General features: G+C 38.9%; 1 protein-coding gene across 7 annotated transcripts in view; it reads right to left on the bottom strand.

Annotated features, from left to right (window-relative positions):
* Window positions 1–26929, bottom strand: part of DMD (dystrophin) — a 1770560-nt gene that overhangs the window by 114266 nt on the left and 1629365 nt on the right. The gene's annotated exons all lie outside the window — the stretch shown is intronic.

Consider the following 26929-nt stretch of genomic DNA (forward strand, 5'->3'; position numbering starts at 1 on the left):
AAATTTCCTCATCTGCTTTAACCTCATCTTTTGCCCTTTCCTGTTTTAAAAAGTCTTAACTAAATTTTCCTAAATGCTACCTTTTCTACCTTGGCCTTACCGTCTCGGCTTACTTATTTCTCTGCCCTTATCTCCCAAGATTTCAACATACGCTCTTTCTCCCAAAACTCCATTTCAATTACTTCTCTGGTAACCACAGACCAGAGGTCACAAACTGGTTGAATTTAGTCTGCAGACTCTTTTTTTTGTGTGTTTGATTGGTTGGTCGGTTTGGGCTCACATAATGGTTTTTGAAATTGTTGAATGGTATGCCATTAATTAAAAATCTGGCGATTTCCCGTTATCTTGCTTCTCTGGAAGAACCTGAAGACCTGACAATAAAGACTCACATTCTCATAGAACAGTCAGCTGCAACGGAGGCTCTGTTACACTCTAACAGAAGCTTTTCAGGTTGCCCCAGTTCCCACCCAGTCACCTTCAGTCATTCAAATTACCAGCTTGGCCCCAGGAGGCATTTCTTTGTAGCTCTTTGCCTCAGCCTGACCACTCCCTTATTCTCCCAAAAGCTTTACATTTACCCTTCAGTTACACTCTTTTTCAGGTCCCTGTCAAGGCTCTGACTGTGGAGTCCCTCCAATAAGTAGCTATTACCTGGCTGTCACTCATATTACTCTATGGAAACAGTTGTTACTGGGTTTTCCCAAAACTTTCCAGTGATTAATTCTTTGGACTCCACCTTTTACTAATGCATTCAAACTAAATGATTGTGCTGCCAAAAATATTGCCTTAATACACTTACTGTTGCAGTACAAGAACAGATAGGAAGACAGGCCGAAATCCATGAGTCTCCTGACTATATTTCATTAAGTGACAATTACTTCTGCATTTAAAATCATCAGTTGACACTTACTTAAGCACCTATTATATGCCTAACTGTGTATTAAGCTCAGGGGTTAAAGATTCAGGTTTCTAAAATATGGGGGAAAACAAAAAGATTATTCACCCTGTAAAAAAATCAGTACACATATCCCAGGTATTTGTGATGTGTCAAGCAATATACACATACGAAACTCTGGTTATGTGAGTGTCAAAGAAAAACCAGAGATGGACAGTAAAGTGGTTAAAAACAGATTTTATTCGGGAATACTGCAATAGTGGGAAAGAGACCTCAGTATAGAACTGGGCTCAACTCTGAATACAGCATGGACAAGTGGGAATTGATAGCCAAGGAGCAGGGTGGGGTTTGGTGGATGGAAAATTACTAAGAGAAAGCATGGGGGTAAGGGGAATTCTAGCTAAAACAACTTAACAGGAGTCTTGCTGAAGACAGGCCAGGGTGATCAGATGTCACGTGGGGGATGGTGGAGGATGAGGAACCTGATCAGATGTGGAAAGTGATCAGATATATAAGAGGAAGGTGGTTCTTGCTAAACTGATTTAGCAGGATTCTCGCTACAGCTGGATTTTACAAAGAAGTGCACAGGTGGGCCTAGGAGAAGGGTCAGGAGTCTGACTAAAGTTTGATCAAGTAGACAATCTTTATCATGAGCATGCTTATGTACATACACAAACGTATAATGAAAATAGACCATCTCGCAGTTTATATGTCAACCGCAAAGGTAGTTTCCAAGATGATATAAGCAGTATTCCAATAAACATTTTTAAGGTTAATGGCATTGGAAATTTCCTGTATAAGCCATGTTATTTATGAAACAGTAATTTCTAAGCCCACAAAGACTTAAGTTTAGTTTAAATACCCAGTATACAATAAAAATAAAACCTATAGCACTACTGATAGAAATGATTGATGTAACTAATTAGAAATAGCTTTATTTTTCATTCTTATACTTGAGGGAAAAAAGATGAGAAAAATGCAGACTTCTGAAGAGGTTATGTTGTGTTCACTTATCCTTGGCATCTAGGGCAATAAATGATGGTGCTCAATAAATGTATTTGGAACAAAGTTAGATTCTGAAAGGAACTTCCTTGCTTTTACCAGGTTTAAGCTGTTGATGACATTGATTTTACATCCAATTTTTCTTCAAATAATATAATTTTCCACTTCTATGGGTGAATCACTGGAATTACTATTTTTGCTTACTGCTTACAACCTGAGCTGGAGCTTCTTTTTTGAAACACACCTCACAAAGATATCAAGACTTTCCTAAGGAATAAAGGAATTGGGATAAAGGGAGAAAGACAATAAATAGTCTAAAAAGAATGCTTACTTGCAAGGTGAATCCGCTGTATTTAATCGTGGCAGATAACTGTATGTTGGTTCACTCAACACCCCTTCCCAAATTCTTTCTCCTTGATCTTTCTCTACTACAAAGGCTGGAGGATCTCAGTGCCCTAATCCAGCCAGGAGAAGCTGTGTGGACACAGTTTTGGCCAATGCTTGAGAAGATATCTGCAAGAAAGGATTTCCCTTCCCAAACGGAAAGACAAAGAGACTCTGAGGCTGAACGTCCTGTCTCTTTCTTCCTGCCTGAGAAGCAGTAGTCATCTTGGAACCATCAGGACAAAAGTCACTCATTAAAAATGGTACAGCAGAATAAACCGTGGTCCAGGTCTCTGATGACATCACGGAACTCTTCCATAGCTCTCAACTACCTGCCTCCAGACTTCTTGTTATACAAAAAATATCAAGTCCTATGTGTTTAAGATACAATTGGTCAGATATTTTATTAACTGCAACCAAAAGTCATCTCTAACTGACATGTTAATTGAACTGTAAGCAACAAAAGGCAGAAGACTAAATAGGGAGCATCGTCCACCCCCGCGATCCTCCTTGCGGTGGAGAAATGAAGTTAGCAGTAAAGAGATCTTGGGTGGCAGAGTTCGCCATCCTTGCTACCAGGTGGTGCCACTGATGCAGAACAGCTTGACAGCTAATTTAACGTTTAAAACAATTTTATAATAGAGGGCTTATACGGGTAAGGCACTCTTCTAGACAAAGTCTGCAAAGTGTTTAGCCGTTTGTTTTGAATGGGACGTTCACAAGTCTGATTCTGCCCAGATGTCAGATAAGGATTGGAATTTAAAAACATACAAGTCACTTCTCTGGAAATTCACGGTCAACCTATAAATGAACACATATAATCAACTAGTTTTTCATTAACTCTTCAGAGTTAATGAAATGTTCATAATTTCATCTCTAGTGCAAAATTTCCTCTTTATTTATAGCTCTTAAGATAAATGTTATTTAAAAAAATAGTTTTGGTAACTTCAACTAATCATGTTTTGAAAGTCAAATTAAGATTCTTCTCTACCCTTTATCTAACAGTAAAAATTTTAGGTTCTGATTGAAAATGATTTGCATCCTCCATCTGCCTCTTTCCATTTCTCTGGTCCCCAACATCAATACACCCCCAATATCCACGCCCTCTAATAATTATTACGAGTAAAATGGATGCCAAAATGAACCACAGTAGAAATTAACCTTAGTTACCATGGGAAAAGCAAACTGACCTTCTTGCAAAAAACATTTTTGCGACATTTCTGTCTTAGGCTGGTACGCATGCTTTCACCTCATTAGGAAAGATACATTGTTTGGGTTTTGTTGATGTTGCTGTTTGAGAGGTGCAAGAAGAGAATCTGTTGAGTCTTTATGCATGAATAATTAGTCCAAGATAGAACACAATTCAAGATATTTAAGCATCTAGGACCATAGTAAACTATGCGTATCTCTGCTTTTTGTATACTCTAGTATAACAGAAGAGGAGAACAGGTGGTATGACTCAAATTGCCCATGCATGCAGAAGCCTGTGATAGAGAATGTTTTCTTTTCACTGTTATGTGTTAACGTTTCTGGAGACTAGATGCTAATGATGAGATCCTGCTGAAGACACTAATATGTAAATCATTCCTTAAAAAAAATCACTTGGCAGCTGCAGTTATGATAAAATAAATCAATGGTAGGAGATTTTCATTAGATAATGGACTGCCCGGCCCTCTGACATAGACTGAGGTGCTTTTAATAAAGGATGCCTGAAGGGCTCCTGTTTACCCTCTGTGTATGTGGACAATACATTTGAATCTGGAAACAATATTACCAGTACTCCGGGAAAATACTCTTATTTTTTTTAATTTTTTGAGACGGAGCCTCGCTCTCTCGCCCAGGCTGGAATGCAGTGGCGTGATCTCGGCTCACTGCAACCTCTGTCTCCTGGGTTAAAGTGATTCTTGTGCCTCAGCCTCCCAAGTAGCTGGTATTACAGGTGCCCACCACCACGCCCAGCTAATTTTCATATTTTTAGTAGAGATGGGGTGTTACCATGCTGGCCAGGCTGGTCTCGAACTCCCGACCTCAAGTGATCTGCCTGCCTTGGCCTCCCAAAGTGCTGAGATTACAGACGTGAGCTATTGTGCCCAGCCTCGAAAAGACTCTTCTTTATCACCTCAAAACTATGTTGCATTTGGGAGTTGCTTGATAAAAAGCTTTACCAGTTTGAAGATTCAATCCAAGAATCGGGCAGACTCTGAGTTCCTCTGCCCACCTCATGGACGGCCCTGAAGTCACAGGTGTGAGTTTTCCTTCTTTCTCCTTTCAGTGGCAATGACCAGGGATTCCTTGTCTTTTGGATTGCCTCCTGCTTCGTAGCAGATAGGGCTCATTACCCCTTTCTCTGCCTCTCTGTTTCTCTCACTTCTCAGCTCAGCTTTCTTTTCAACACACTGGATCTGACCCAGCTTTTATTCTCCTCAGAATCCTGGACAAAACTACTTGAGGATAAACCTAAAGCAGCCCTTTTTTCCTAAGATGTAGGTGACTCTTACTTCAGCTCTTTTTGTATCCAAGTATTCCCTGTAGAGCCAAAGAGAAAAAGGGAAGTGACGGGCTGATGGCAGAAGGAATACCAACATTCACTGAACACTCAAGGGCAAATGTCGTATGTACCTGATACCATCAAGTCCTTACAAGGCCCTGAGTTCTGTATTATCAGCTTTGTTAAAGATACAATGAGGCTCACCAATGTTTGGTAACTTCCCTACGGTTGCATCCCAGAGCCTGCATTCAATACCAAATCTTTCTGACACTCAAAGCCTCTGATGGCCTTCTCCGCTACAGAAGAAATGTCTTTCCTTGTCCAGTGTGTGTGTAATCCTAATTAGCACAAGGGTGAATGGGCAGTAGTACCCTCAGAAGAACCATGATATAGGGCAAGAAGCAGAGGGTATGGGGTGAGGCAGATACCCTTGCACAGGGACCACAGGGAGGGAAACTGACCAGTCAATGGGGTGAGGGAGTGACCAGGAATGTAACTACACCAATAATGATGAAGTTCCCAGTCCTCCTTATCTAGAGAAGCTTGCTGAATAGTCAACACCTGCAGTACGAGTTTCTACCATTTTTCCTACGAAAGTTTTTTGTTCCCACAGAAACATACAGCTGCTTTCTATTTACATGGTGCAGTGTATCAGGCACTCTGAGGGTTAAGTAAGATTCCGTGACTTAGGGACCTAACCACCATTTATAACACATTTCATTCCAAATTGTAAGCAACTAACTTACAAATAAACTTGGAATAGAGCCCGAGGGTAAGTTTGGAAAGGCCTAAATCTTGTCTCAAGGTGGGAATGTGGTTCTTGCCTGACTGCTGAGAAATTTAATGGTTACTGGGCAACCAGGAATTAAATAATTTGGGTAATTTTAACTTTACCTTTTTCTTAAGAGTATTCTTTAGGGGAATATATATACTTTTTATTAAGAAAATGAAATATATGGTGCCTTAGAAATAGAATCTCTAATTTAAAATTTTCATTTTCCAAATGAGAGAACTAAGGACTAGAAAGCTCTTAGTAACTTGTTCTGAATTCCCTAGTCAGCTAGGAGAAAAACACCAACTAGAACCCAAGTCTTTTTCTCCCCAAGTGTGTATCCCTTCCCTGACCAAGCCACAGAACAAAAATACAAAGGCTCATTCTAAGTGGGACTTCAAGTCTACTCATTCAGCTTAAGGGCTCCCAATTGCTCCCAATTCCAACAGAGGGCCCGTGAATTTCTTTAACCTTGACAAGTGTCTGACTAGAAAACAAATTTTCCCAAAAGCAAGCAGGGTCTAATTTTCCCCTGTTAAGAGTGGTTTCTAGACCTTGGCATCTTCTTAAATTTTTAAGATTCAGCTCCTCCTAACCCGCTCTGACATATAAAGTCATGGTGTTGTGAAGCAGACTGTGTTATGGAAGGAAGTCAGGAAGTAAGGATGTGAACATTTCTTTTAAAGAGTAGCAGCAGGCTCCATGCTGAATGAAGAAGCCAGGTCTCAGACACTCCCTTAGATGTGCCGCCTTTAAAAAAAGACATCCTCTCTGTACTTCTGATGCTCATCTTAATTTCCCATTTGAATAATGATTTTTTTGTTTGCTTCTGAAGTCATGAGAAGCAGTTAGCATTTATAAAGCTTTGAATGGTTGTCCAATTTGACTTAAAGGCCACGAGATGCTGATGTTAAACTTCCTACATTTATTTCTGGGTTCCTGTCTTATTAAAACACTAACATAACTCTCCATAGTGCAAGTTTTCATTCACGATCTGTCAGTCTATTTTTCTACAGAAAAAAAAAAACCTCCAGGTTAATTATATAAAAGGTGACAGCATCAAAGAACAGAACATTGTGCCTATTATGCTCTCAATGTGCAAAAATGGGCATATTTTTATGTATATGTTTGTATATGCAAAAATATTTACAGAAGCAAACATAAAAACTATACTGTTAATTGTCTCTAGGAAGTAAAATTAGGGGATTGATACCAAGAGTGGTTGGAGACTTACTTTTCAATACTATCCTCTTACAGTGTTTGATTTCTTAAAGTCATGTGCACATTTTTTTAATGATTGAGTATTAAATCTATCTATCTTCTTTTCAAGATTTCTCTATCTGTGATTTCTTCCAAATTCTTGGCTTCATCCACTGTCTTTCAGGAGAGTACTACTGTACAGTGGAAAAACTAGTGGGTAGAGAAGAAAACTTGATGGGCTCTATTTATGTCTTTGCTGTAAAATAACAGTAATAATGGTTATCATTTATTAGGTGCTTACCCTATGTTTGCAATAAATAACAAATTCTCATATAATTACCTTCAACTGTGATATCATTATTTCAATCCCATTTTATAAATAAGGAAACCAAAGGCCTAAGAAGTAAAATTCAAATCCATTTGACCCCAAAGCCCTTCCTCTTCATCACTATGGTCTCCTAGTAAGCTTGGGCAAGTAACCTTAACTTTCCTAAGCTTCATTTTTTTTTTTCTCATTTTTAAAGGGAACAATAATAGTACCTATTCCTAGGGCTGTTGCACAACTAAAAGAGACAGTGTATCACAAAAGCTCCAAAGAGGAGATATATCTTGGATATATACTTGCTCACTAAAAGTTAGGAACCTTTCTCTGCCCCTGTACTTCTTGTTATTAAGTGTAATAAAAGTGTAAGTAATATTTTTATCATGCTGTTGACTAAACTCTTTCTTCGGTTCCCCTTTTCAAATGGCGTTAGAGTATTTCCTCTTCAAAATGCCACTGTCCCCTCTCAGGAAGAAAGTATAGCTCAGGGGCTAAATCACTGGTTTAGGAGTTAAAAGTACATGTAAATTCCTGCTTTGCAATGTGAGAAAATTTACCTATTTTCTCTGAGCCTCATCTGCACAATGGAGATACAAATATCTTTTACAGGGTTTTTGAAAGGATTAATGAGAAATACATGCTTATGGTATGGAAGCACATACATGTATATGAGCCACCAAAAATAAATTTTTGTAAGAAGACAAATTGTAAATAAACCCATAAGTATGTAATTCAGTCAAATTCGTATCTATTCCCTATTGCTCCACTCAGTTTGCAATTTCCTCTTTTCTTCAATGGTATCACCGTTCTCTGTGTCACCACGCCTTCAAATTTTGAAGACATATAACTCTTCCTTTTTCTTTAAAATCTGTCCAATCTGTGATTACATTCCGGCAATTCTACCTTGGTAAGAAAAACCTCTGGAGTCATGTTCCCTTTTCCTTCCCCCATTGCTATCCTAAGACCCTCATCATGCCAATTACCTCAAAACAAAACGAAATAATCTCTCTCCTCTCTAACTGTCAAACTCACCCACCAAATTCCTGTTCCAAAACACAGAAGACGGACTTCATTATCTCTCTTTTCTGAAGATGTAACAATGTTTTTCCCATTGCCAATTAAATGCCATGTAAATTTCTCACTCTATAATTTAAGGCACTTAGTTCACCCCAGTGGCACTGAATCAGATTTCCCTTTTAAAAATCTGGAGTGGCCAGGTGCGGTGGCTCATTCTTGTAATCCCAGCACTTTGGGAAGTCGAGATGGGCAGATGGCTTGAGCTCGAGTCGAGAACGGCCTGGACAACATGGCAAAACTCTGTCTCTACCAAAAATACAAAAATCAGCCGGGTATGGTGGTGTGTGCCTGTAGTCCCAGCTGCCTGGGGGGGCTGAGGCAGGAGAATCACTTGAGTCCAGGAGGTTGTGGCAGCAGTGAGCCATGTTCGCACCACTGCACTCCAGCCTGGGTGACAAAGTGAGACCCTGTCTCAAAAAGCAAAAAAAAAAAAAAAAAAAAAAAAATCTGGAGTACATTCTCAGAGAACAATGTCTTCACTGACTCGCAAACAAGCCAGTCTTTCATACCTTTGTTTATGCTGCTACACTATCTGGAATATCTTAGCCCTACATTTTACTTTACCTAAGTATTAAAAAATTCCTTCCTAGAACAATGTTTTTTTCCACTCTCCAAACAACTCTCCCTAATTATTCTAATTAATACTGCTCTTCCTACCTATATAAAGTACCCTACATTTGACCTTAATCTTATTTAAGTTGGTGTACACAGTCTTGTAACATTTATTAACTGTTTTATTATTTCCCAATTTTATTTCCCCCAAAACACAGTAAGGTCTTTTGTGAAGCTGACACAGGCTTTTTTCAAAGGATTTCTTATACAACAGGTAGAAAGATAACAGGCAACAATAAGATATGTGTGTGTGTGTGTGTGTGTGTGTGTGTTATATAAATTTGAATGTATAAGGCTTCAGTCATTCCAACCTAAGACATCTAAAGTAACCTTGAAAAGCAAATGGGTATATGTTGGCATTAATAAACTATACCACTAGCAATAAGATAAAATAATATGGTTGTCATTTGGGTTCTAAAGACAGAAAGGACTTAGAATAATGCAAGTGTTCCACCACTGGCCACAAGTAGACCTGTTACCATCTCCTTCACTCTCATAGACAAGGACTTCTATCACATCATGAGGTCCACTGCATGTCCAGAGTCACGCCAGCTTGGGCAATGAACAGGGATCATGCCTTATACTTCTGTGCATTCTGTTACCCAGAGAAAGGTTTTGAACATTCTAAGTACTCCATATTTATGGGGGAAAAAATCAATGCCTCACAGAAAACTGTAAATGTAAACTGACCATATCTATGGTATACATGAATCTTCCTCATCCAAGGGCAGGAAGCCATCTTCCTCTTTTATTAATAACTGAATAGCCTTTTATTAGGAGAGCCACTGTAATTTAGGGCTCTGCATATATAAAAAAATGTGAAGAAACAGGAGTTGGTATAGAGAATAAAATTTAATTTAATGGGTAGACAATAGATCCACTAAGGATGGATAAAGGGATAAGGCTTATTTAGCTGAAAAAAAAAATTAAACTGGACAGTATTTATGTAACCAGGAGGCTGTTACCAACTAGAGCCCCTCAACATAACACACAAAAAAGTGTGTATATCAGAAAGGTTTGGAAGGGTTGTGTTTGGTTAACTTCGTTTTGTTTCCACATTACTCAAAAAAGAAGAAAAACACCCAGCAGGTATTTAAAAGAAAACATTTGTGGTCACTAGAAATAAAAAATACACAAATATTAACAATGAGATGGTTTAATTTTCCTTGTTACAATAGCAAAAGTAAAAATAATATTCCATGCTGGGAAGGACACGGTTAGATTGGCAACTTTGAAGTATTATGAGTGTAAATGGCTACAGCCTTTTGAGAAAGTTTCAGGCAGTGCATTCCAAGAAGCTTAGAAACATTAACGCCATTCGACTCAGTGATTCCACTTACATGAATCAAATGTAGAAAGGTGTTATGCATAAAGGTGTTCCTCAAAGTCTTACGTAGAACAGTAGAAAAATTGGAAATGACTATGGAAATAATTATCAGCTCCATATTCTTTAATTGCGTCTTGGCCAGAAAATGTAACTGAAGTAAGAGGCTACAAGCCTTAACTGACAGTTAGAAGCAAAAACCTTGAAAAGAACATGGGAACTGTACACACAAATGTTTTCAGAAGATAAAACAGTCCGCTAGCCATTCTATCTGGAGAGATAAGTCAAAGGTAACTAAGTATTTACATATCAGTTATTATAAAAATTAAAACTTACAGAAACCCATCATAAAGTTGAGTTTCTGTATAAAATTGCTTGCTAAGAAGGGCAAAGCTGTTCCCGTAATTCGGAGAGTTTACAAGGATACTTGCCTTGTCACCTTGACACCATATATATGTGGTAAAGAAAATTTTATCCATTAAGATATTTGTGGTAGAAAACTACTGATTTAAATCCATAGCTATATTTTTCATAGGATAAATGTTACTTATCAACTTTCTGATAACTCTATTTTTGACCACACTGACTCTATTCTGTAACATCACTTACACATAAGTAGCTTGTTGGACAGAAGGTATTAAAACACTTTACTTGGCTTTCTTCTCAGAAGCTTGTTATAATAAGCCTCCAGATTCTTAAAGATTTCCTTCCATAAATTCAACACGAATTTGACTTTTCTTTGTCACAATTTTCAAAAATTGGGAAATATTTTTTTACAAAAGTGGTAACCCAATAAAATGCAACTAGCGAAAAATAACATCTCTGAGGAACTAAGAATAAGAGAAGACTTATGATATTAGTGAATAAAGTAGGATACAACACTTTAAACAGAATATTATCTCAAACAACTATATAAAAATGCATAGGAAAGAAGATCGGAAGCAATCTTTTAAAATGTAAATAGTGGCTATTTCTGGGTACTGAGCTGTGAGGTGATTTTCATTTTGTTTTTGCACTTCATCTTCTAAAATTTCTAGAATGAACATACATGTTTTAATGTTCAATAAAAATAAGATCATAAAAACTTCTATACCCTCAGTAAACCTTTTTCTCCTTGATATTTTTAGCCTGTTGCCCTAAAGTTTGAAAATGCATGGCATGCTCTTAAATGTTTACTGAAGCAGGAAACCGATGAACGAACGAGGCCATCAGCACATCAAATTGCGTTCAGTGTTTCCTTTCTTTGTCATAGAAATTCTGAATCCATATTGACACTTTTTAAGGGTCTTATTTCTCCTTAATCATCAATTAATTATTCCTTTTCGGGCAAAATTAATTCCAGAACAGCAGTTCACTTGGTTTTGCTAAGATAACAAATTGCCAATAAAATCTACAACTTAATTGATATTCCCTATTTTCATTACTTTGAGGCTTTATCTTCTACTTTCTGGAAAGAACTCCATCTCTCCAGAGTTCCATCTTGCCAGTTTAATAATCCGCCTTAGAAAACTTTCCTCATCTATATCTTTCCATCTTCTTGAGTGGTATTTGTTTTCCTCCCGAGCAAAATCACTCTCCCTTGCTTTACTGTGCTTCATTCAATGAACAATTATTTTTTCAGAGGCTACCATGCACCAGGCACTGGTGACAAAGATGAGAAGACAGTTCCTGCTTTAAAGAGGCTCATTACAGGCTCATCTCATTAAATTGCACTTTGCTGTATTGCACTTTGTGAAAACTGCATTGTTTACAAACTGAAGGTTTGTGGCCCTCCTGTGTTGAGCATGTCTATGGACGACATTTTTCCAGCAGCATGTGCTCACTTTGGGTCTGTGTCTCGTTTTGAAAATTCCCTCAATATTTCAAATTTGTCATTATTTTTATATCTATTATGGTGAATCGTGATCGGTAATCTTTGATGTTACTACTGAAATTGTTTTGGGGTGCAACCAACCACACCCACATAAGATGGCAAACTTAATTGATCAATGTCATATGTGTTCTGACTGCTCCACCGACCAGCTGTTCCCCCATCTCTTTCCCTCTCCTCTGGCCTTCCTGTTCTGAGACACAACAATATTAAAATCAGGGTAATTCATAACCCTACAATGGCCTCTAAGTGTTCAAGGGAAGAAAGAGCCATACCTCTCTCACTTTACATCAGAAGCTATTAATGATTGAGCTTAGTGAGGAAAGCATGTTGAAAGATGAGACAGACTGAAAGCTAGGCCTCTTGTGCCAAACAGTGAAGTTGTGAATGCAAAGGAAAAGTTAAATGAAGGAAATTAAAAGTACTACCCTGCGAGCACACAAATGATAAGAAAGTAAAACAGCCTTATTGCCGATATGGAGAAAGTTTGAATGCTCTGAACAGGAGATCAAACTAGCCACAACATTTCTTTAAGCCAAAGCCTAATCCAGAGCAAAACCTTAACTCCCTTCAATTCTGTGAAGGCTAAAAGAGATGAGGAAGCTGCAGAAGAAAAGTTGGAAGCTAGTAGAGGTTGGTTCAAGAAGCTTAAGGAAACAAGCCATATCCATAACATTAAGGTGCAAGGTGAAGCAGCAAGCGTTGATGCAGAAGCTGCAGCCAAGTTTTCCAGATTAAGCTAAGATCATGGATGAAGGTGGCTACAACGAACAACAGATTTTCAACATAGATGAAACAGCCTTCTATTTAAAGATGACACTATCTAGGACCTTCATAGCTCTAGAGGAGAAATCAATGACTGCCTTCAAAGCTTCAATGGACAGGCTGACTCTCTTAGTAGGGCCTAATGCAGCTGGTGACTAAGTTGAAGCCAATGCTCATCTACCACTCTGAAATCACAGGGCCCTTAAGAATTATGTGAAATCAGGCCAGGCGCGTTGGCTCATGCCTGTAATCCCAGCACTTTGGGAGGCTGAGGCAGGTGGATCATGAGGTCAGGAGTTGGAGACCAGCCTGACCAACATGGTGAAACCCCATCTCTACTAAAAATACAAAAATGAGCCGGGCGTGGTAGCGGACGCCTGTAATCCCAGCTACTCAGGAGGCTGAGACAGGAGAATTGCTTGAACCTGGGAGGCGGAGGTTGCAGTGAGCCAAGATCGCGCCACTGCACTCCACCCTGGGTGACAGAGCAACACTCCGTCTTGGAAGAAAAAACAAAAAAAAAAGGAATTAAGTGAAATCTACTCTGCCTGTGCTCTATAAATGGAAAAATAAAGTTTGGATGACAGTGTATCTGTTTACAGCATGGTTTACTGAATATTTCAAGCCCACTGTTAAGACCTACTGTTCAAAAAAAGTTTCCTTTCAAAATATAACTGCTCACTGACAATGCACCTTGTCACCAAAAAGCTTGGATGGAGAAGTACAAAGAGATTCAGGTTTTCATGCCCGCTTACACAACATCCATTCTGTAGCCCAAGAATTAAGAAAAAATTTTGACTTTCAAGTCTTATTAGTTGAGAAATATTTTGTAAGGCAATAGCTTGCCATAGACAGTGATTCCTCTGATGGATCTGGGCAAAGTAAACAGAAAATCTCTGGAAGTCAGGTGCAGTGGCTCATGCCTGTAATCTCAGCATTTTGGGAGGCCGAGGCAGGTGGATCATGAGGTCAGGAGCTTGAGACCAGCCTGGCCAACATGGTGAAACCCTGTCTCTACTAAAAATACAAAAATTAGTCAGGCGTAGTGGCACACGCCTGTAATCCCAGCTACTCAGGAAGCTGAGGCAGAAGAATCGCTTGAAACCAGGAGGCGGAGGTTGCAGTGAGCCTAGATCACACCACTGCACTCCAGCCCAGACAACAGAGCGAGACTCTGTGTCAAAAAAAAAAAAAAAAAATCTCTGGAAATGACTATCGATGCCATTAAGAACAGTTGTGATTGATAGGAGGTCGTCAAAATATCAACATTACCAGGAGTTTGGAAGAAGTTGATTCCAACCCTCATGGGTGACTGTCAGGGGTTCAAGACTTCCGTGGAGGATGTAACTGCAGATGTAGTGGAAACAGCAAGAAAACTGAAATCACAAGTGCAGCGTGAAGATGTGGCTGAATTGCTGCAATTTCATGATCAAACTTTAATGGACAGGGAGTTGCTACTTATGGATGAGCAAAGTAAGTGGTTTCATGAGATAGTATCACATTCTAGAGAAATCTTTCACAAAAGGAAGAGTCAACTGAGTGGCAGTCTTCATTGTTGTCTCATTTTAAGAAATTGCCACAGCCACCCCAATCTTCAGCAACCACCATGCTGAGCAGCCGTGAACATCGAGGCAAGACCCTCCACCAACAAAAGGATTATTACTGGCTGAAGGCTCCGGTGATTGTTAGCTTTTTTAGCGATAAAGTATTTTAAATTAAGGTATGTACATTGTTTTTTAAGACATGATGCTGTTGCACACTTACTAGACTACATTATAAACATAACTTATATGTACTAGAAAGCTGAAACATTTGTGTGACTTACTTTATTGTGATATTTGCTTTATTGAAGTGTTCTGGAACTGAACCTGCAAAATCTCCAAGGTATGTCTGTATTTAGTCTTGACGGTCATGAGCATAAACAATTGTAAACGTTGCAAGTACTTTCATCAAATGCATGGAAGCTTATCCTTAGTGTTTGGACTTCTCTGCAGATAATTTGTTTTAACTGCTACCTCCTCTCCTTTAAGACCAGTTTCCTTTGAACCCAGGGTGTCCTTCTGGTATCTTATCTACGTCACCTCAAACTCCTATGAAAGCTTTTTAGTTTTTTTATGTTTCTTGTTCCCGAAATATCTGCATAAAGGGTTGGTTGCCTTACTGTCCATGGGATCTCCTGTACGTCAATCATTTGCTTGTTGGTTTTTGGTACTTTCTCTGCCTTTTCTCTGCTCAGCTGTTTATTACAGTACATTTTCCTGCTCCCTTACCAATTGGCTTCCAAGTAAGTTTGGCCAATAGGAGTCACTGGCAGAAGACTAGAGGGCAGGCGGAAAGGAGAAGCCGGGCCTACTTCCTTTTTCATTCTACCTCCAGCAATAGGTCTGGCTAACTGTGTCTCCTTCCTGGCTCCAGTTCCCTCGGAGCCCCTCCCTCATTGGTCCCAGCTGGCCAACGGTTCCAACTCCACCTTGATGCCCATGACATCTGGGGCTCTGGTGATACCATATCTTGTCATTGTCCCTCAGACCTAGGTGTAACAGAAACTTCATGCTGTGTGTGTGGCTTCTTAGCACTTCCATTCTTGAGTAACCAATTTCCTGCATTAAATTCCCTTTGTTTGAAATAACTAGAGGGTTTATGTTTTCTGACTAGGCAGACCCTGATTGACACATCTTCCAAATCAAAAACCTTAGTATAAAAACCTTCAACACACCATATAAGGCTTTTCACAGTTTTAGCCCTCCTCATCTCTACAGCCATTCTGTGATACCTCCACTACCATAGACTAGTACCACCATCATTTATTAGATATTAATGCTCTTTTTTGAGACAGAGTCTCACTCTGTTGCCCAGGCTGAAGTGCAGTGGCGCGATCTTGGCTCACTGCAACCCGCGCCTCCCAGTTTCAAGCAATTCTCCTGCCTCAGCTTCCCGAGTATCTGGTACTACAGGCACACGCCGCCACTTCCAGCTTTTTCTTATTTTTATTTTAGTAGAGATGGGGTTTCGACTGTGTTGCCCAGGCTGGTCTCGAACTCCTGACCTCAGGTGATCTACCTGCCTTGGCCTCCCAAAGTGTAGTCTTTTTTATCCTGAATGATATATTATTTTAGAATTGGGGGAGGGCAAACAACACAGTAGAAAATGTATTATTCTAATTTGCATGTCAAATTAAAGTAAGTGTATGCTTTCCAAAAGTTAGGATAAATTGTGATCAGGTGATCTTTAGCACCTTGGTTAAGAAGTAAAATACTTCAGAAACATTAAGTGGTTCCTTGAGTGTCAAATGTGAAGACCTAAACCTGGGTGTCTCTCACTATCTGAATTCTTGGTATCTCAATTCAGGAACCCTATAGATTATTAAATAAGGAGAGACACTGGTATATGATAATAATAACTAATAATAATAATGCACATCACTATTAATAGCAATTATAATTCCTTGAGCAGTTACTACATCAGACATTCTATCATCTTACATATGTCATCTCTAATCCTCACAACACAAGATAAGTCTCATCATAACTACTTAATACATCCCATAACTGAGGTTCAAAATTATTCGTGGCTTCCTTTCTGACCACAGAGAACTGGTGACAGAATCAGAATTTAAATCCAGCCTCAAAGTCAATGAACAATTTTGTTGCTACAAAACATTGCCTCCAAACCTAAACTCATAAAGTGACAATAGGAAAGTCACAGTATAATCAATTAGTTCCCCCACTGAATGCACCCCATAAAGAGTGCACATATCATAGTTTATATTCTAGATAAAAACAAACCTGTATTTTAAATTTATCACATTATATACATTATATTTAATTATAGGGGGCGGGAGAGACATTAAACTAGGCAGCAGTGGCTCTGCCGCTTAATCTCTGGTTCCTTCCTGTAACACAATGATTTCTATGCTTTGTCTTCCAAAATAATTGCTAAGGAGAGCTACCAAGTAGGAAAGAAGATAGATCCGTCCTCTGCCTGAACTTGACTCAACTGGCAAAACATTAAACCGCATCAATAACATTTTCAGGTGTTCCTGTTTGGTTAATTATCCTCCCCCGACCTGAGTCACTTGATTTGAGTTTACATTTATACTTTCAAAAATTAAGTGCTCTAGAACAGTGCTACTCAAAATATGGTCTTTCACAAGCATGGATATGGACAATGTATTCAGTAACTTCTATAGCAATTTGACATTGCCATGACATCCAAATTCATGATCAATGAATTCATCTCATGGAGCAGGGTACAGATGAGGTCGAGTGTTGTTGAATTTGACTGTTGAGTTACATGTGATGTGAATGCATACTTGTCAGTTTCATTAGAACCACCTAAAAATCTGTGATGTGTAGTATGTTAAAAACCACCACCGCGGCTGGGCGTGGTGAGTCACGCCTGTAATCCCAGCAGTTTGGGAGGCGTAGGCTGGCGGATCATGAGGTCAAGAGATTAAGACCATCCTAGCCAACATGGTGAAGCCCCGTCTCTACTAAAAATGCAAAAATTAGCTGGGTGTGGTGGTGCGCACCTGTAATTCCAGCTACTTGGGAGGCTGAGGCAGGAAAATTGCTTGAACCCGGGAGGCAGAGGTTGCAGTGAGCTAAAATCACACCACTGCACTCCAGCCTGGCGACAGAATGAGACTCTGTCTCAAAAAAAAAAAAAAAAAACAAAAAAAACCCACCACCAACAAAAACCCGGCCCTTCACCAGTTTGAGAAGCACTGCTCTTAAGTGATAGCTTCTTTTTTTTTTCTAAGACAGGGTCTTGCTATATTGCCCAGGCTGGACTCGAATTCCTGGGGCTCAAGGGATCCTCCTGCCTCAGCCTCTGGAAGCGCTGGGACTACAGGTGCGTGCCACCATGCCTGGCCTTAAAGTGATAGCCTCTTTACAGACCAAGAAAGTAAAATATAAAAACAATCACTTTCTTACCAAAATTAATGCTTGGTAAAGATATCTGTATGTAAATATATCAATATAAGCAACATTTGTCTCCGTTATATAAGCTTCTATTTATGAGGGGGTGTAATGACTTTCCTGGAGTTATGCAAGCGATGAACACTTTGTGGAATAGCAAATTTTGAAACATTCTCACAGAATATCACCAATTCATAAATAAGCTAATGATTCATCCACTGTGTCATAAGAGAGACTTTCAGAATATTTTTAGGTCATTTTATTACTACCGTAGAGGGTACAGACTTTAAAAACTCTCTATTTTATGTGAGTGCTCTGACTGTTCTGAATCTCTTTCCAGCAAAATTGCAGCTCCCAAGAGACATACAGAGGTAATCAGACTTGTGGGCTTAAAAAAGAAATATTGGAAATGTCTGAATAAGAGCAGACACGTTTTTAGATGCCTTTACTCTGTGTGCAAAAATCATCTTCTGCAGATCCAGCTACATAAAATTGCACACATCCAGCACTTTTCTTCTAGCTGCAGGTGTAACCTTAATGTTCCTCTTATTTAGATCAGTAAACTACAATTTGGCAGCTCTTTTAAAACTGTAAACCAGTCAAAGTCTAAGGAACAATTCTTTTTGAGTTTCCTTCTGAAATAAACTTTGAGAGATGCAATTCAGAAATATCTATTTATTTATGTTCTTCAATTAGAAACTTTAAATCAAGTTATCTGAACAAGAAAAAATATTATAATATTTAGAACAGTCCATTAAAATGCCATAAATTTTGATTTGGAAATTACATTTCTATTTTACGAATGGGGAAAGTCAATGGATCCTAATCAAAGTTAAAAGAGCAGATTATTTTTCTTTTTTCTTTTATAAGCTGAATAGTAGAGTAAAGGAAGAACATTTATAACAGCCTTAATAACAAATTTGAGTAAATCTCCTGTGCTAATTTTGTCAGCTAGGGAATAAAGAATGTCATATGGATTCCAGTTTAATTATGCTGATAAAGCAGTTTTATAAATCATGCTAAGAGTAATGGATGTTCCTTTGAGAACAGAGAACTCGGAGTTTGTAAAATGTGTGTTCTGGACTTGATTCCTTACCTTCTACCATATGTGAGTACAAATCAAGTCAAGTCTTGAGCCTCAGTCTGCTCAAGTCCAAATGGAAAGAAGGGAAAAGTTGCCCCATCCACCGATATGGTAGCATTATTTCCCAAATCAAAAACTGGAAGGATACTCAAAGGGATGACAGGACAAAAAATCTGAAACTGAAATTGATAGAAAATCCAGGTCATATGCCAGCTAATCTATAGCTGTGTGAGGATTAAATATGGTTATTTCTGAAAACTCTTCGCCATTGTAAAGTGCTACACAAATAAAGTACAATTATTACAAATATGATTATAGGCCAGGAGCGGTGGCTCACGCCTGTAATCTCAGCACTTTGGGAGGCCGAGGCAGGTGGATCATGAGGTCAAGAGATCGAGACCATCCTGGCCAACATGGTGAAACCCCGTCTCTACCAAAAATACAAAAATTAGCTGGGCATGGTGGCGGGAGGCTGCTGAGGCAGGAGACTCGCTTGAACGCGGGAGGTGGAGGTTGCAGTGAGATGAGATCGTGCAACTGCACTCCAGCCTGGCGACAGAGTGAGACTCCATCTCAAAAAAAATTTTTAATTAATAAATATGATTATCCTATTATTCATATCCTTTAGGTTGGTGGTGACAAAGAGGAACTGGGGGTTTAGGGCTGACAACATTCCTACAACCAAGCTTTACTCTAGCCAAGAGTTAAAACAAAACCAGTCATTTAATGATGAAAGATCACTGGCCAACATGACATATAAGAAAATGAAGACCAATAGAAAGCAAGGGACTTGCCAGAGGTCACACCAAAGCTGGCATCTGAATCTAGATATCCTTTCCAGTTCAAAGCGTTATGGCAGTAAAAAGTCAAAAGGCAGAGGTTTTAACACTGAGCAATATGTGAAGGAACCAGAAGCAAGAGCCAAGGAAAGCTAAATATCGAGTAGCTTAGTGGAGAACAGTTTAGTTCACAAAATATGCCGAGAAAAGCATTAGGACAAGCTCCTAATGCGAAAGGAAGGAATTCATAGTCATTCAGAATCCTGCAGTTTCTAACCCAAGAGCACCCTCAGGAGGGAATACTTAATGGAATGTAGAAAGCCTATCAAAAGAGGAGAATGAACAAATAACTACGATATCCCTTCCTCTTGGGCAAGCTGCGGAAAGAGGTACAAGGATTTTGATAGCGGTGTTTTTAACTCTCTTGCAAATTGCTGATTTACAATGATATTGATGTATCTTTAAAAAGCTTTTAGCCCCATTGACTTAACTAGGACTTAACTAGTTCTCCTAACTAGAACTGCTGAAGAATCACACTCCTAACCTCGGGCCCAGCAGACCCTAAAATTAAACCCTCATTTTAACATTCTGAAGCTCTCTGCAAACCACAGACATGAAGCTAAGGGCCATGTGCTGATAGAATGCCTTCAAATCTTATGGTTTTTAAAGACCACTTTTCCTAAGAACTCCAAAAACACTCAGAAGTCCATTTTCGAAAATTGAGAGCTTTTGCATCATTCAGGTGAGCATCATGCTGGATAGTAGGATCCAAAAATTGGGCAACAGATTAAAAAGGGCTAGATCCTTCTGAAGATTGCTATAACTTAAGAAAAGGAGAACCAGTACCCCTTGAGAAAAAACTTGTGGTTAAAAGGGCTTCAATGAAGGAAAAGGAAATTGGAATAAGTAACATCAGAACATATGGTGCATCTAGATTTTAATAAACTGCTTGAAATAAAATCAGCTTTCTGAAGTGCAGTGATTCTCTCTTCACATTATCCTATTTTTACCTACATGTCTCCTTCATAAACTGGTCTTCTTGTACTATACTGACAGTATCACAAATGCAAAACAACTCACATTGTAATTTAAAAAGGAACCATTGGGGAGCCACATATTTTATTGTATTTATAATTAAGAGACCTCCCAATAAGACAGGCTAAGAAATAATGTTTTTAAACAGGGTCTCATTCTGTTGCCCAGGCTGGAGTGCAGTGATGTAACCTCGGCTCACTGCAGTCTCGACCTCCCGGGCTCAGCCTCCTGAGTATCTGGGACTACAGGCACATGCCACCATGCTCAGCTAATTTTTGTATTTTTTGTAGAGATGGGGAGACGGGGTTTCACCATGTTGCCCAGGCTGGACTTGAACTCCTGAGCTCAAGTGATCTGCTCGCCTCGGCCTCCAAAAGTGCTGGGATTACAAATGTGAGCCACTGTGCCCAGCCTAAATTCTACTCTGTTGATCAGTATATCTGTCCATATGTAAATACTCTCTTGATTACTTAAGTTTGTAGTAAGATTTGAAATTGGAAATTGTGAGGCCAGGTGCAGTGGCTCATCCTTGGAATCTCAGAGCTGTGGGAGGCCAAGGTGGGAGGATCGCTTGAGCCCAAGAGTTTGAGACCAGCCTGGACAACACGGTGAGACTCCCATCTCTACAAAAATTTTAAAAAACGATTAGCCAGGCACGGTGGCACACGGCTATAGTCCCAGCTACTTGGAAGGCTGAGGTGGGAGGGTCACTCGAGCCTGGGTGTTCAAAGCTGCAGTGAGCCATGATCAGGCCACTGCACTCCAGTCTATGTGACAGAGCAAGATGCTGTCAAAAAAAAAAAAAAAAAAAAAAAACAATAAAAGTATCTTTAAGCAGCATATATTATGTGTGTGGGGGCACGGTGAGCTTTTTAAAAAATATTTTCTTAAAATTTCAGTAATGAACTTATGGACCTAGACATAAATTGTGCGAAAAGCACAGGCTTTTAACCACATAACTGCACTTCATGTAAATCAATATTATATTAGTATTTCAAAATAAATTCCAGAGCATATTACTATCTAACATCTACCGATTTTGTAAATGCTTTCTGGAGCCTTGAAGAGCTCAGGGTTTTAAATCACCAAGCTAACCTATTGGAACAGTCTTTCCATTACATTTGTAAAAATGCTAATAGAAATCTAAAATTCACCTCATGAATCAAACATATTATTACTTCTAGGGAGTGACGAAGAATGTGCCCTCTCAATAACAAATGAATGACCCAGAGGAGCCTGATGGGAAATATCTCGAGAGCCTCTCTATTTGACAACAGCTTGCCTCACTCAGCCTGTAAGACATGGATGGATGGCATGATCTTCTCCTGTTGTTTGTTTTCTCAGAATGTACATTTTAAACCATAGGAAAGATTACATTTTTAGAAACCCACTTGTCTGCAGAGTTAGCCGAAAGGTACCTCTTGAAAAATAATGATCACAGCTAGTTTAGAAACAGCCTGCCCCACCCTCAGCCCAAAGTAAAAGAAAAACAAAATTCTTAGACACTTGTCCAATATCTTCACTTTTTTTTTTTTTTTTTTTGAGATGGAGTTTCACTCTCGTTGCCCAGGAGGGAGTGCAACAGCACGATCTCAGCTCATTGCAACCTCCACCTCCTGGGTTCAAGCGATTCTCCAGCCTCGGCCTCTTGAGTAGCTGGGATTACAGGCATGTGCCACCATGCCTGGCTAATTTTTTGTTTTTTTTTTAAGTAAAGATGGGGTTTCACCATGTTAGCCAGGAAGGTCTTGATCTCTTGACTCAGGTGATCCGCCCTCCTCGACCTCCCAAAGTGCTGGGATTACAGGTGTGAGCCACCGCGCCCTGCCCCAATATCCTCACATTTTAAAGATAAAGCACCAAGGTCTACAAAAAATAGACATGAGACACTTGGTCTCTTATATCCCACTTACTCCACTACTATTCTCTACTACCATTCTATGACTATTGGGGGTAGTCACAGACAAATGCTGAAAGAAAACTGATTTCCAGGTGCTTTTAGTGATTTATTCCCTGTGAAAATCCAAGACAATGCTTTTGTCAAACCATTAATGTGACGTAAAAAATTTTCTGGGGACTCAAATTCCTAATGACTGTTCAGTCATCATAGTGAACCTTTAAATTATTTCTTTGCTATGTCTTGCTTTGTTTGTGTAGGACTCTGGCAATATTTTCTCTCCATTTTTTGTGTGGGTACACAGCCGAAAAATGAGGGAAACACAGTATTTCTAACACTTGATGGAAACCTCCTCTGCAAAGCCATTTTAGATCTGTTGGAAATAATCTAAAATTAATTATCTTATATTGTTTTTTATCTATTTTTTTAATCAAAAAAGTTCTATTTTCTCTACCACTAAAATGTCTACATCTGCATTTTTCACAACTGGACATACAGACTAAAAATACACGAGATGATCTTTTTGAGTTTAAGGTTACCTGACAAAGTCCATGAGAATCAGGGTCCTTAAGTATAAATTATCGACATGTGTGTGTGTGTGTGTGTGTGTGTGTGTGTGTGTGTGTGTGGCTACTGCTGCTTTTCTGTCATAAGTTCTCATTAGTTAATGAATTGTAGCTATAGAGACACTAAGTAAGAAATGGAATGGGGGTACTGACGAAGAAACTTTTTTACCAAACATCTAATTGTAAATAATATAAATTCATTGTAGAAAATCAGTGGAAAAGGAATGAAAAAGAAAACCACCTAGAATGTATTAGAGAGCTCCAATGGTAATATCTCAAGCAATATTATAGCTTTTCATCAGTAAATACTTGCTACTTTTTCAGTTATAACAAAATGTTTTCACCTTCTAATCCTATTATGATCAAACCCTGGGTGCAGGGGAACACCTGAACGCTTTTGAGGGCAAGGCAGGTAACATAAACATGTGTTGAACAGGCTGCTTGGGAACTTTGGCAGATTAGAGAATGGAAATCTCCTTAGAAGTGGGCGTCTCTAGGAATGTGTAACCTACCATGCATACTGTGAACCACTGTAGCTTCCACAGTAGAGTATGTCTGGAGTGGGGGTACAGAGGGAAAAAGCAACATCTTGATATTTTCAGCACCTCACCAGAGACATGAGATTCAGGTTCAATTAGGAGAGGGGGCTAGATGTGGTCTTAAACATTTGACATGCCAGACCACAACACCATTTCTGCTTTCAAGATACCTTTCATGAACTGACTGTAGTTGAAGGCTTCCGACCATTTCATCCAGCTCAAAGAGCAATTTGGACCTAAAGGGATACCTCTTGAAGAAGAAAAATATAAACTAATAAGTAAAAACTAAGAATCAATGAAAAGTTTCTTTTCAGTATTTTCTGCTTATGTTTCGACTTTGAAATACTATAATTCTGGAGAGGGGGAAAGGCAGTGCTGGTAGTTAATCTTATATGGGATCTCAAGGATGTAGGCAGGCTGGACGTGGTGGCTTACGCCTATAATCCTAACAATTTGGGAGGCCAAGGTGGGAGGATCACCTGAGGTCAGGAGTTCGAGACCAGCCTAGCCAACATGGCAAAACCCCATCCCTAGTAAAAATACAGAAATTAGCTGGGCACGGTGGCGGGTGCCTAGTAATCCCAGCTACTTGGGAGGCCGAAGCAGGAGAATCGCTTCATCCCGGGGAGGCGGAGGTTGCCATGAGCCAAGATCATGCCACTGCATTCCAGCCTGGGTGACAGAGTGAGACTCTGTCTCAAAAAACAAACAAACAAAAAAGGATGTAGCCATATAACCATCATTCTATATGTGCCAGGCAACAGTGAAAGGAGTGCCCATCGTTTAGGAACCCACCATACCATTTCCAGAAATACCACTCAAATAACTTACTATTCATAGGTAAAACTATCAGTTCCTATATACGTGTAGCAGGTATGTAGTAACCAACATAAATATACTTTACCTAGTAAATAAAATCAATGAGAACAGTGAAAGTACTAACAGAAAACTGAGGACAAATCCAGGTGTAGCCCCACATAACTGTGTAGCCCTGATCAATTCCTCCCTGAGCCTGGCTTCGCTGTCCTGTGAAATGTGGATGTTGATACCATCCACCATGCAGGTTGGTTGCTGGCACGTTCCATGTGGAAAACATACAATAGGCCCGCGATAAATGGGAGATATTATTTGATGAATCGCCACTTGGATAAAAGCCCCAACGAATGTTTGAATTGTTACAAAACTATTGGAAATATTAACTCTGAAAGGTGAAAAGCAAATTTCGACACTTAGTTCACTTGCAAATGGTTTGTTATTGGGCTAGCAAGAAACAGAATTTCAAAGGGGGCTGGAATTGATCACACACGATGACTTCCTTTTATTATATAAAAATTATACCTGAAAGTTGATTTTATAAAAGAGAAAGTTTGCAATAAATGAGTTCTAAAATCCCCTGCAACTGTAAAATTCTGTTATCATTCAAAATTGAGTGATGTCACAAGCCCAGTGTCACAAGTCATGAGAGATTATCAGTTTTATCACCACATCTACACTATGGAGAAAATTTTAGAAATATAATGACTAAATGTATATTTTATTTGTATTAAAGGAGCAAACATGTATTCATTGATAGTCCATAATTAGCTTTTCATCAAACATGTTTGCAATTTCTCATTACAGAGTAATTGAAAGTGGTAGAGAATACAACAAAATGGAAATATGGCCATGGTAATACATTACTTTTCAGTGAAAAAAAAAAAGCAAGTTATAAGACAGAATGATTCAACTTCTATAAAAATATATGTATAGAAAGACATTTTTGAAGATCCTAGATTATTAAACAGCAGCTAACTCTAAGAAGTGGGGTTATGAATGATTTGTCTCTTCTTTATTGTTAGGTTAGCCTGTCTATATTTTTAAACTTAAAAAATATGAATAGGTATTAATTCTATAATAATAATGATTTTAAAATAAGAGTGAATTAAAATATTACAACTAGAAATTACTGTAATTAGAGTAGGAAACGTTGGAAGTGGGCTAAATCTGTGTAAACCACAGGTTATGATCAGGAGGCCCACAGACAAATTTAAATTAGCTCTTTGTGGACAGATTTCTAGTTTTTCTCTTGTACAATCAGGGGTCCTGGGAGTACTGGGATAGAAAGACCAGCTTGCCCAGGACAGCTGCTGCCCACTTCAGATGAAGCCTTTTCATTCTCTCATTTGCCAAAAGATAAGCATTCACGTTTTCCACCTGTGGTATAAACAGTCCACAATTGTAAGCCAGAAACATTCTGTAGGGGCTGGAAATGTAGCACTTGAAAATTAGCTGGTCCCAATTTTATTTAAAATTTTAAACGTTTACACACTTACAACCAGACTGAAATGACATAATATTACTCGAAATGTATTGGATCTCTCTGGCTAGTATAAGTGACTTTGTTTTTCCTTTTTCATGTTTTTTATTTACAATGTTCAGGTTTTCTAGAAGAAATTTAATCATTTATAATTAGAAAAATGTTTAATAAAACCATTTTTTGGCTAATATCTCTTCTCTAGTCCTTGGTGTCTCTATAGCTGCAATTCATTTTGTGAGAATCTGTGACACAAAAGCAGTAATAGCTACGTACCCCCTGACACAAACACACCCCACTTACATATACCTACACAGAATTTATGTTTAAGTACCCTGATTCCCACGGTGTTTATCACATAACCTTAAATCCAAAGATATCGCCTTATGTGTTTGTCTATCAACATGCCCATTCACAGAAATGCAGGCTTGAAAAAGTAGAAAAGACATGACGTTTTGATATTAAAAAAAATATATAAAAACACAGCCTGGGCAACATGGTGAGACCCAACTCTACAAAAATAAATAAAAATAAATTTTAAAAATGAGCTGGGTGTGGTAGTGCATTCCTGTAGTCCCAGCTACTCAGGAGGCTGAGGCAGAAGAACCGCATGAGCCCAGGGGTTCGACGCTGCAATAAGCTATAACCGCACCACTGCACTCCAGCCTGGGAGACAGAGCAAGACCCTGTCCCAAAACAAAACCCAAAACAAGCTGCAACTTAAGATAATTCATTTCAGAATATTCCCTGTAGATCTAAAACAACAAACCAGACATCTGGACATTTGTCCAGTGTAAAAAGACTGGTGTTTTCAAACCCTTATTTGTATGCTCTTGAATATAAAATTCAAGTTATGAGGGGAAAGAAAATACAACTGTCAGGCTCTTACGTAAACACAAAACAAGCCATACTAAAGAAATCATTTAAATGTTCACATTAATGACCCGCCAGGCCTTAGGAATTGTGAGCACCGGAAAGACGGCAGAAAATTCCTTTACACAACATCTGTGGTTTGGCAAAAGGGTTGTCTTGGTTTCACATGGAAGAAATCAATAAGCACCTGAAACAGTTTTCTATCTTAGTGGGAAGAAAAAAAAAAAAAA

This window comes from Nomascus leucogenys, chromosome X, assembly GCF_006542625.1.
Source record: "Nomascus leucogenys isolate Asia chromosome X, Asia_NLE_v1, whole genome shotgun sequence".
NCBI classification, from domain to species: domain Eukaryota; kingdom Metazoa; phylum Chordata; class Mammalia; order Primates; family Hylobatidae; genus Nomascus; species Nomascus leucogenys.